At 31.7% G+C, this 11439-nt stretch overlaps 1 long non-coding RNA gene across 1 annotated transcript; it reads left to right on the top strand.

Annotated features, from left to right (window-relative positions):
• The first annotated feature begins 3021 nt into the window (after positions 1-3021).
• LOC116404137 lies at positions 3022-3585 on the top strand. The gene is made up of 2 exons (XR_004217058.1): positions 3022-3208; positions 3290-3585. It is a non-coding gene; the product is annotated as an uncharacterized LOC116404137 (long non-coding RNA).
• The last annotated feature ends 7854 nt before the right edge of the window (positions 3586-11439 follow it).

Genomic DNA, 11439 nt, shown 5'->3' with positions numbered 1-11439 from the left:
TACACATATATGTATTAATACAAACTAATGCAGAACATTAAACAATAATTCACTGCACATATACCAAACGATGAACTCATGATAAAATTATATAAGTGGCAAAAAAATTATTAAAATATTGCCAAAGGAAAAATCTCAAATATAATTTGCCCAAACATTTATAGACTAATTAAACTACATAACAACACACTAAAATTTATAATCACTTGAAACACTTCATGCAAATATTAGTTGAATGAAAACTAACAGTAATTTTCATGATTTGCACACAGAACACATTTGTGGAATAATATACAACATAAGGAATTCTAGAATTCTAAAAGAGAATTCGTCAACAATATAACCAAATATATGGACAATGTAAAACAAACTAGATGCTTTAAAATTGTCTTTAGATTGTTGTCAATGTTATCATCACAACAAATAAAAAAATCATATATGTATTAAAGATCATAGCCCATAATTCATCTGGTTTCCTTAAGACAATTTTGTTTACCATAGTGCTTGAGTTTTAAGAGTAATTATCTTCCAAGATACAACATATCACATTTCTTCTAAGAGCAGCACGTCTAGAAGATCAACAAACGAAACTTTGTGGATCTATAGAACCACAAAGAACGTTAAAATTTTGAAAATGGAGAGATTTTTTTTAAAAAAAGACAAAGGATCATGGAAAAGATGTGTTCTTCAACCAAATAGAAAATGGCCTTATTTATAGACTTTTTCGTGACCATTCGAAAAGTCATGTATTTTTCTATAATTTAATTATTAGTATTTTCATGAAGTGATGCATCCATTCATGAAGAAATACAAACACTTAACCATTTATTCAAAAAAATTTCATGGATAGAAATACCTTTTCTACCCACACGTTTACTTGTATAAACATTTTTATTGACATAATGTCAACAAATGTGAGTAGAGGAAAAAATGACAAGGTTTCAACCACAGTGCGTTCCTACACAAAAATAATGTCAGCATAGGTTTTGCCCACGATCTTTTGAGTCTTTAGAGACCAAAATTCTTGTAGTGATACATTGTTAATGAACTACATTAATTTCTACATTGATTTCTATTTTCTTACGATTTTTGGTTTATTTGTAAGTCAATTACATCATATTAGAGGTGGAAACTTGAAAGATTTGTTTAACTTAAATTAATGAAATTACTAATAGCTTTAAAGATTGAATCAAACAAAGTATTAAGATGAAAACAAACTCCAAGTTGTGGTACTAATGATTTTTAATGTTTCAAATCACTTATTTTGGAGAGCTCAAAGAGATGATTCTAATAGAAAAGATATGAGTAAAACAAGATTGGAAATAAAATCTGATGTGGTCGATGATGTGGCAAATGATGTGGCAAATAGGGATCAATCTTAAGATGCCATTTGGTGGGTTGTTGAAGAGATATGCAAAGAATAATAAAAAGAGAGAAAAATGGGATCACATGAGATTTCAACATGTGGCATGCTAAATTTAAGAATTAATTAGAAAAACGAAAGGGAAAAAGTGAAAAGAAAATTGTGACGTCCATCAATATTTCATCTCTAACTTTTCTTTTTCTAAAATTAATCTCTTAAATTTTTCCTCACATTTAATATGAATTATCAGTTATCTCCTTAATTATTGTATATCCAATGGTTTAGATCAATCATTCATCTCTGTCTTAATCATCTTCTTCAAAATTCAAAGAAAAATTTCAACAACTTAATCATTATTTTTTCATCTCCTAGTGGCCAAAAAGTTTCTATCCCTTTCATTCTCTTCAACTTTCTAACACAAAATTGTTGGAGTGTTGTAGAGGTAAATTGGTATATATTTTAGGAATTGTCAAAATTGACAAATTTGATAAAATATTTATAAAATATAGCAAAATTTCAGATTCTATCAATGATAGATATCGATGGACATAGATATACTAGTGATATTGAATATTGTAATAAAAGTTTATCGGTGTTTATCATAGATAGAATCTAAAATTTTGCTATATTTTGTAAATTTAGTTTATGTACTATATTTGAAAATGTTACTATATTTTTACCTATTTAGAGTTAGACTTTTTATTTTAGTTTCTCAATAAGGTTTGTATTTTGGGTGTGAGTATACCTTAGTTTGTGAGAAAAAAATATTGGTTACATCCTAAACTAGTGAAAAGGATTATGGTTTCGCTTTAGACCATTAATGAAGAAAAAGATTGTCGAAATTTAGATTTTGTTTTTCCATGTAAAAGAATTTTCTGAATAAAATAGCTGAAGAATCTTGAAAAATGGACAAAGGCACACGGTCAAATTACTATAAATTCAATGTCGTCTTTAGCTTAAATTCTTTTTATTTTGTGCGCTTAGTTTAATTACAATTTTTAATTTTTTATATTACAATTTAGGATTGACACGTTGTTTGGCATAATTATAATATATGTTGTTATTAGCATAAATTCGTTTATTGATGTTATTTAATTTTTTTAATTAAAGTTCATGTTTAATTGTCACATTTACATAAATAGATTTTAAAAATAAAGTCTAGTACGTATTTGTGATGCCAATTAGATCCTACAATTGTACAAACTTATGTATGAAAAATTTTAAAAGTTCAAATATTGAAAATTAAAATTAGTAAAAGAACCTCAAATAATGAGTGCATCTATAGTTTAGCACTTATTCAAAAAACTTTGTAAATTTATTTATTAATGCACACAAAAAATATAAATATTAGGAGTGTAATTGGGCGGGGTCGGGTCGGTTTTCCTTCGAATTCGACTCGACCCGAAAACGGACAGATCTTTTAATATTAGGAACCGACCCGACCTAACCTGAATTTGGGTCAGGTCACAATGGATCGGGTCGGTCTTTTAAAAATTAATTAAAAATGCTCGTGACACTATCTCTTCCCTCTTCTCCTCTGTTTTCTTCTACTCTCTCTTCATCATTCTCTTTCATTCTTTCTTTTCATCCTTCTCTTTTTCTAATTCTCTTTTTTCTTTTCATCCTTGTCTTTTATTCTTCCCTATGTTTCTTCCCCCTTCTCCTATCCTGTTTCTTTCTCCTTCTCTCTTGTTTTCTTCCCCCTTCTTCTATGTTTTCTTCCCTCTTCTTCTATGTTTTCTTCTCCCTTCTTCTGTTGACCAAGAGAGCAATCAACAACTTCTTCAACTCTGTATTATTCTTAACAAATGTCATCTAAAGATCATAAACATCAACCAAACCCATGTGAGCAAAAAAAATGGAACTTTTTTCTCTTTTTTAGAACCACGTGAGCAGAAGATTGAACTTTTCTTCCTCTTTTTTCAGACCCAGGTGAGCATAAGACGGAAAACAGAAGACCCACGAACGGAGAACGGCCGGGGAACGGAAAATGGCGAACTTGCGATGGAGGAAGACGAACAAATGGCGAACTAGGGTTTAATTTCAATTTAAAGTTTTTTTATTTTACATTTGAACCAACCCGACCGAGTTCAATTCGGTAATGTTTGGTAACAATACTGTTGATGTCCAATCCAACTCAAACCGAACCAAATCGGGTCGGGTCGGTTCTTCGGGTTGTTCGAGTTTTTTCACCCCTAGTAAATATATCAATTGTGTATCAACATTTCTTCTAAATAAATTTTGAAGTATAACATTGATGTATCAATATTTTATCAACATTAACTCAAAATTCATTTCAAGTATTAAGTGTTTGTGTTTCATTGGTATATTAGTACTTCCTAAAAATATATTTGGTATATCCATTTTATAACTTTACATTTGGCATATCCATTGTATAACTTTGATTTATATTTGGCATATACATTGTACAACTTTATATTTGGTATAACATAAAAGGTTCAAGAAAATATTAGCAAATGTATACAAGGACACCCATGGACTAATAAAGAAGATATATGAAATGACACTCGCAAAAAAGGAAAAACAAGTTATAATAATTAAATCCATAGCATACACATTTATTGTTTGCAAAAATGGCAAAAACAAAGCCCAACCTAGGTATACAAGATGTAAAATGTCACAAATGCCATTGTTACTGATATACATTTGATACACCTAATATGTCTTTTGACACATCTTGTACTCCTTGATACATATACATTTGATACTTCTTAATACCCTTTGTACTTTGATACACTTGATGCACCATGATACTCTTGGATACACTAATACCCTTTGATACATCTAATACTCTCTGTTGATTAAATACACTTGATATGCTTGAAGTCCTACTAATACACTTGCTACATTATTTATATACATTTGTATCTTAATTGATATATTTGATAATGATTCACTTTAGTGATATGCTGATATACTTTATTAATATATTGTTGATATACTTGAAAATGATAAATTGAGTTATTTCATTTTATATACTTAATAATACTATATTGAAGTGCATAAACTTTGAAAGAATGAAAGTCATGTACTAAGTATATCAACCAGCTAATACATCTAATATGAGCACATCACAACATTATTATACAAAATTGATACAATTTAAAATCAAAACAGAACCAACATAAAAATAAAACAAAATAACTTCAAATCATATTCAACTCCAAAATATACATCAAAGAAAGTAGAGAACAATCACAAACAAAGTTAAATTACTCCAATCAACAACCATTATATTTCATGTTATTGCAACTAATGTACCATTGATATCCTAAAATCAAGTTAATACAATATAAAAGAGAAGAATTTGTGAATGAATAGTAGTAATACACCCACTACAAAACCAAGAGAAAAAGACAAAACAATAAATAAAACTTAAAAAATCTTCATCTGAGTGATTCACAAGAGAAGAAGAAGGAAAAGATGGTGAAGTATTTACCAATTTTGACACTAATTGTAATCTACCAGTGAAGAAGAGAAAGAAGAACAAATCGTTTTCTTCGTATAAGAAATGATGATTAGGGTTTTAAAAAGGGGAGACAAAATACGTACATTATTGAAGTAACAAATTATTTTTCCCATAAGAACAAGAATGATTAGGACCTTAAAAACTGGAAAAAGAAATAAGGGATGATTAGGACATTAAAAATGAAAGAAAAAAAAAAGTTATTGAAGGGTAGTTTGGAAATAATAACAAATTTAAGATGGAGAGTATTTTAATTGTGAGAATTTTGCAATGCTTGCAAAATTCTAAAACAATATGTTATATTTGCTATACCATATTCTCACAAGGTTACCCACTACAATTTTTCATATATGAATGCTAATTTTGATATATCATTTATATAATTTATATACATTATGTTTGGTATATAAGTCAATAGATATATCAGATATCAAATATATGAAATGATTAATATACTAGACATATAAAGTATACAAGATATACTAAATATATACATGCTAATTAGCAACAATCCTAAAATTACAATCTACTAGATGCTAATATAGTATAAGAGTAAATTTAGTTAAACTATAACTTTTTTTTTTTCATAATTTGTAGAAAGTTGTAATTTATCGTTGATGAATTAGAATTAAAATTTATTATTTTTTATATTTGACAAAAAAAACTTCTTCGTAAATAATGTTTGGTGTGTATATTTATGAGCATCATATAGAATCTCATGAAATATTTATGAACTATTTATGTGGTTCTCTAATATCATGACAATTGTATTCTTATATCTAGAATCAAAATTATAAGGCCCAGATTAAATTTTTTTTAACGTATAAAGATCAATTTATAACCTAACCAAAATAATTTAGCTAATTATAGTCAGTAGGAAACTTTCTTTAAATGTGACTAATCTAATTATAAAATGTTTGTCATATTTTATGAAAACCTTAAATTCTTTTAATATTTTCTCTCATTATCTTGCACATGTTTATAACTAAGTTGGGTTACTTTATTAACTTTCTTTTCTTATGAAGTTAGACATTAGTAATATGATTGAAGGTTCAAATTTCCTTTTTCATTAAAAAACTATTTTTTTTAAAAAATACAAATTCAATCATTTTGCATTTCCTCAAACATTTTTTTTAAACTTAAGTGCTCTATTTTTTTAATAATCATATTAACTAATTCAATTAAAGGCATGAAGGTTAAAATTGGTAAGTCAATATGTTAATAAGTTAATTACATTTACAAATAGTTCAAAATTTGAAAATTTTCTCTTTATTAAATTACTTTCAAGAAAAAATACCGATGAAATACAAAATGTGATCTAAATATTGGAAGAAAATACCTAACCTTTATGCAACAGAGAGCATAGTACAACTGAAATATAGATGTGATGGCGATAAAAAAAAGTTACAGTTCAAATTTATATTATACTAAAAACATGTCCAACTAGTAGTGAAAAATATTCTTAAACTTGCTAAACTGAGTTTAATTAAATGGTATTGGCATGACCTCCACCTTTTGAGGTTAAAGGTTCAGTCCCCCACCCCATGATTGTATGTGTATATATATCATGTACTTAAACTTCTTTAAGTTTAATTATTTCATAAGCGTGCACCTATTTTTGTCCATTTCTTAGTTAACCTTGTAGCATAAAAGGATATTTTATTTCGTGGTGATCTTAGATTACAACTTCATTGACATCTGGATGACTTTGTCTAGATCGTGGTAAAAATACCCAGATATTCTCAACATCTTAAAACCCTTCAATATTAGGCATCCTAAATCTCGTTTAAACGATGAGTTTATGAAAGATTCCCTATTATCATGCATATTTTTACAATTCTTACCATAGCCCTAATTAGACTATAAAAAGCCACTTTTTAACTAGCCTTTCATCTATCACTCATTGATCAGACCCTTTTCTCTAAGCAGAAAAGATGCTGCAGCGATAACAAGTATTGCTTTACTCTTTTGACACTCATTGACAAATTACTAAACTACTAACTCTTAACTTTGACTAAAATGAGGAAAACATGCATATTACTTCACATAAACAATATATCTAGAGTAATTGTATAGCATCCACCATACTCATGACTGAAATTCAACAACTCAAAAGACAAGGACACACAACCAACGTTTTCTCACAAATATGCTTATACAGCTTAAAATGCATGATCTAGATACGCAAGAAAACAAAAGAAACCTAAAATAAATTGATAGGTAGACTAGTGGTAGTAGGTCATGCTCGAAAACCATAATATCTACTTGGAAATTGGAAAAATATCTTAAAATACTGAGTTGAAGTCCCAACAAGTGACTATCTTAAAGAAACATGCTTTTAAACTAAATACTTAATTAGAAGTACTCTTAACAAAGTAGTGAACATTTAATCTTTCCCATTGCATTAGCACCTATTTGGTCGTTGTAGTAATGAATGCTCAATACTCCCAATGTATTCCTCATAGTGGGACATGCCCATCACACCCGATGACATCGTTGTTGTGGAGTAACCGCAGAATGAGCAACGCATAAGTGCCTATTTGCACATGTAATTGTCTCCATAGGGTCCAAACTAATCTTTGAATATCTTGGGTATAGAGCAATGTAAAATAAATTTCTAAAACTATTAACTTACTCAAATAAATCATGAATATTGGTAAAGGAAGTCACGTAAACTCCTATTAGCTATAAATTATTCTCTAATTAAATACTTTGCTAAAACTCATGCTCAAATATTGCTTTAAATACTTAAGTAAATCTCATGCTTTAAATAGTTAAATAAATTTCATCTTTGAGTAACTTAGTATAAATGAATAAATCAAGATGTTAATGATCATGCTTAATACTTTGAATTCTAACCTTGCTGAAGCTTTTTATTTGAAATTCATGCTTAAATCAGGAGTTTAAATTCATTTTGTCACTGATAGGTCTAAGCTAGATCCCTAGGGTTTATAGAGATGTCCAATATCTTCTTGACATGAAATAAGAGAATTAAGTTTCAAATTAATCTCTTAATGTTACACCCCACCCCAAAAGTTACTCAACACAACCAGATGGGACCCTGTCGCCTATACATCCATCATGTATCTCTCTCCGATATGACCCACACAAACACCTAGTAAGCGAAACAACTCTTTCACTTGTCTCTTTGCAAAACTCATTCCTTGAACCTTAGAGACTCTCACAACTTCTTACAACGGAAAAGCAACCCTTCAACTTAGCTTTGTCGCCTAGCTCTTAACACTTACTTAACAACTTGTAGGCAATAAGCACAAAGCTAAACACAGTGAAAAATAATAAATTTGACTTCTCTCTTTGTTAACTTAACACTTTTACAAAGTTTATAAATAAAAAAGATACAACCCTTAAACTTTCTTGCATAGGAATAAAACAAAAACTGGTATTTTCACGTCATTTTTCTTCCACCAAGGTGCTGGTCTTTGTTCCAAGGTGTTTGGGAGTATAAGAACCTGATCTCAGTCTATCTCCTTGTGTCATCAACAACCCAACTCAAGGATAACGTTCAGGGCCTCCTCTTCTTTCTTTGCCGCTAAACACTGCTCTTTATGGCAACATACCTAGAGGTGTAAAGGCGTCACTTCATCCTTCACCTCGGTCGCCCAACCTTCCAACTTTGCAGACAACATTTAGACCTTTCTTTCCTTAACTCTTTGGCTCTCTCGCACCCCAGGCTTGGCCATACTAACCTAGGTGTGAACTTGCCCTTTCTCTTTGATCTAGACCATCTATGCTAAGGAGCGATATGCTTACCAACTGGCTCTTTAAACGCGAGATAAGATTGCATGACTATCTTGCCGCATAAGGCTATGAAGTAACTCTGTCTTCCCTCTTTAACTAGGCTACAACACTTGAGATCCATTCTTCGCTTTGCTTCAACGCCTAACAACTTGAGGAGGGAAAACTTAAAGCATTAGTCAAACAGACTTAATGAGTGACAGATTTGAGAAAACCTTTTTGGGGAAAACACAACATAATCAACAATAATAAGGTCAAACCACATTGCATAAATCTCATCGCATCAAGCCACAAACAATTCAACCATTAGTACAACAAGAGCCACAAACACCACGCGATTAGGTTTTCTCACAAATCATGCTCATCTTTAAGACTTGGGATTCTCCCCTCGCCTGGACCTTGGATTTACACTCAACTAGCGTCATGAAAGTTACTTGAGATTTCCACCAGCACCTCGCCTAGACTTGGAATTCTTTCCTCGTCTAGACCTAGGATTCACTTTCGACCAGTGTCATGCGAGTTACCTAGGATTTCCACTAGCATCCAACGTCAACTCGCCCCAACCTAGGATTCCCCCCTCGCCTAGACCTGGGCTTCATATTCGACCAACGTTATATGGGTTACATGGAATTTTCACTAGCGTTTTGTGATAGATCTCATCTTCTCTCATTAAAAAATCATTACGAACAGCAAACAAAAAGGTTAGCTCCACAACTTACTTTGTTCACAAATTATCACAGTAGTACACATATACCATGCAATAATCATCAAGCACAATACCTTCAAACAATCATCAGTAGAATATCTCTTTCATACAACAAATTTACAAACGGAACATTAACTATTCATGACAATCACTCATATAACATTTCTTCCATTGATGAAATATTCACAAATCTTTTCTTACGAAAGATACTCAAAACAAACATTTGTTATAAAGATTTCTCACAAAGATACTTGTTTTGTTTAGGAAGAATCACTTACGATAAAACTTAGCCTCAACTCCTTCCTTTTCTACTTTTGGATTCCTCTTCTTGCCTGACAATTCTCTCAACCGACCATTCAACACTCAAAACTTTCCCTTGTTACTTCCATAAGAAAATCTAGAATTTCTGAACAAAAACTCCCTTTCTCCTTCTTTCTAAGGCCCTATTTATAATGACCCTTCACATCTAAGAGTCTTTTATCTGCTTTACAAGTGTCACCTTACTAGTTCATTGCACCATGCACCCAACCCAAAGTCGCTACGTAAGCTAACCATCAATGACGATTAGACATTCCCTTAAGACACACACCTTATCTCTTTGGAAAGCTAAACTCTTAAATCACCTGACTCTCTTAATTTTCTCAGGAAGCAACAAAAACCTACTTTCCTCAATGAGTTGTCAAGTCATCTCAACAGGACTCCTACTTCCTCGCTCATTATCTTGGCTATAGGTACTTCTTCTTGCTTTACTACACTAAATGCCTAACTCTTGGCATCCAACATAAGCTTCTTCTTTGTCAGCTACTTTTATCGCACCGCTTACCTTCACACGATAGAACTTAAACTTAAGTCTTTCTTCTTTGTGCTGCCTTTTCTCTTTCCATATTCTTTCTCGCGTGACGTCTCATACACTTATTCAAAATAACTTCTCACCAAGGATCGTCTTCGATAGAACTTCCTTCCTTTAGATCAAGACCTCACACTTAATCTTTAAAACTTCTACACCTAACTTTGAAATCTAAAAAATATTTTTAAAAAATAGCTCATTTTGGCACAAGGGCTTAAGCTGGCGTATGGTTGGGTTGTGGGCAAGCTACATCCGCGCACTAGCCTTGTGAAGGGCTACCAGGATGTGTGATAACCTTCCTTGTCGTGTTGTGCATCCACCATGGCCTTGTCACATGCTTTTCCATATGCACAAGCCTTTTCGAATAACCCTTTGCGCACACATGCCTTCTTGCGTGACACCTTAACGAGCGCACATGCGTTGATGCCCACTTGCCTTACTATGTATATGTATGGTTGCATGGTTATATGTTGGGCTTGCTTGTGTTACCCATGACACCAATGGTAACAATCACCCGATATGGTACACTTTATGAAACTGCTCAGTGTCCTAACGCTTAGCCAAGGACGAGTTTGCTTGCCCAAAACTCCAAGTTGTATGCTCCAGTTACATTTCCAGTTTTCGCTTCAAAACTTCATACCATAAAATTCATTCATTAAATTAAAATACCTCCTTCTACAAACAATTTTCTTAAGCTCTTAACTAGGTTACCTAAAAAAATTAGATGAAACTCCAATTATTTCATCGGTTGGCCTCTATTCTTTAAAGATTGTTCTCGATTCCTTCAGAAACTCACATCCTTGTGTTATCTTCAACAATTCATCTTCTTCCTCAAATCTTCTTCCTCAATTATCTTCAACTACACTCTTAGCTTTCTTTTAAGATTGAAATTACTCAATTTGCATAAGGGAATTAAACGCCCTCTTGATCATAAGTTGAGCTTTAAATAGATAGTCTTGTATAAAGTTATGATGACACCTTTTGCTTAACTAATGCTAATGCTAATCATTGATTAGCCACCTGCAAACCAATTAACCACTAACCATCTCGTCTTAAGCCTACCAACTTACCTTGGAAACCCAACCTTCACAAAGTAGCTTGACTAAAGCCTTACTTGATCATTCTGCCTTGTCCTCAATGCATGGCCTGCCGCTTATCCTTCTCAACGCCTAGGCATTCCTCCTTAATGTCACATAGGGTGGCATATGTGTAGGTTGACCACATCCCTTACTCAAGTTTGCCGCCTAAAGGACACTTTAACCCTTAAGTCTCTTCAATCA

The sequence above is a fragment of the Cucumis sativus genome, chromosome 5 (genome assembly GCF_000004075.3).
Source record: "Cucumis sativus cultivar 9930 chromosome 5, Cucumber_9930_V3, whole genome shotgun sequence".
NCBI lineage: Eukaryota > Viridiplantae > Streptophyta > Magnoliopsida > Cucurbitales > Cucurbitaceae > Cucumis > Cucumis sativus.
Note: the sequence above shows the minus strand (reverse complement) of the source record. Positions and strands in the feature narration are given on the sequence as shown.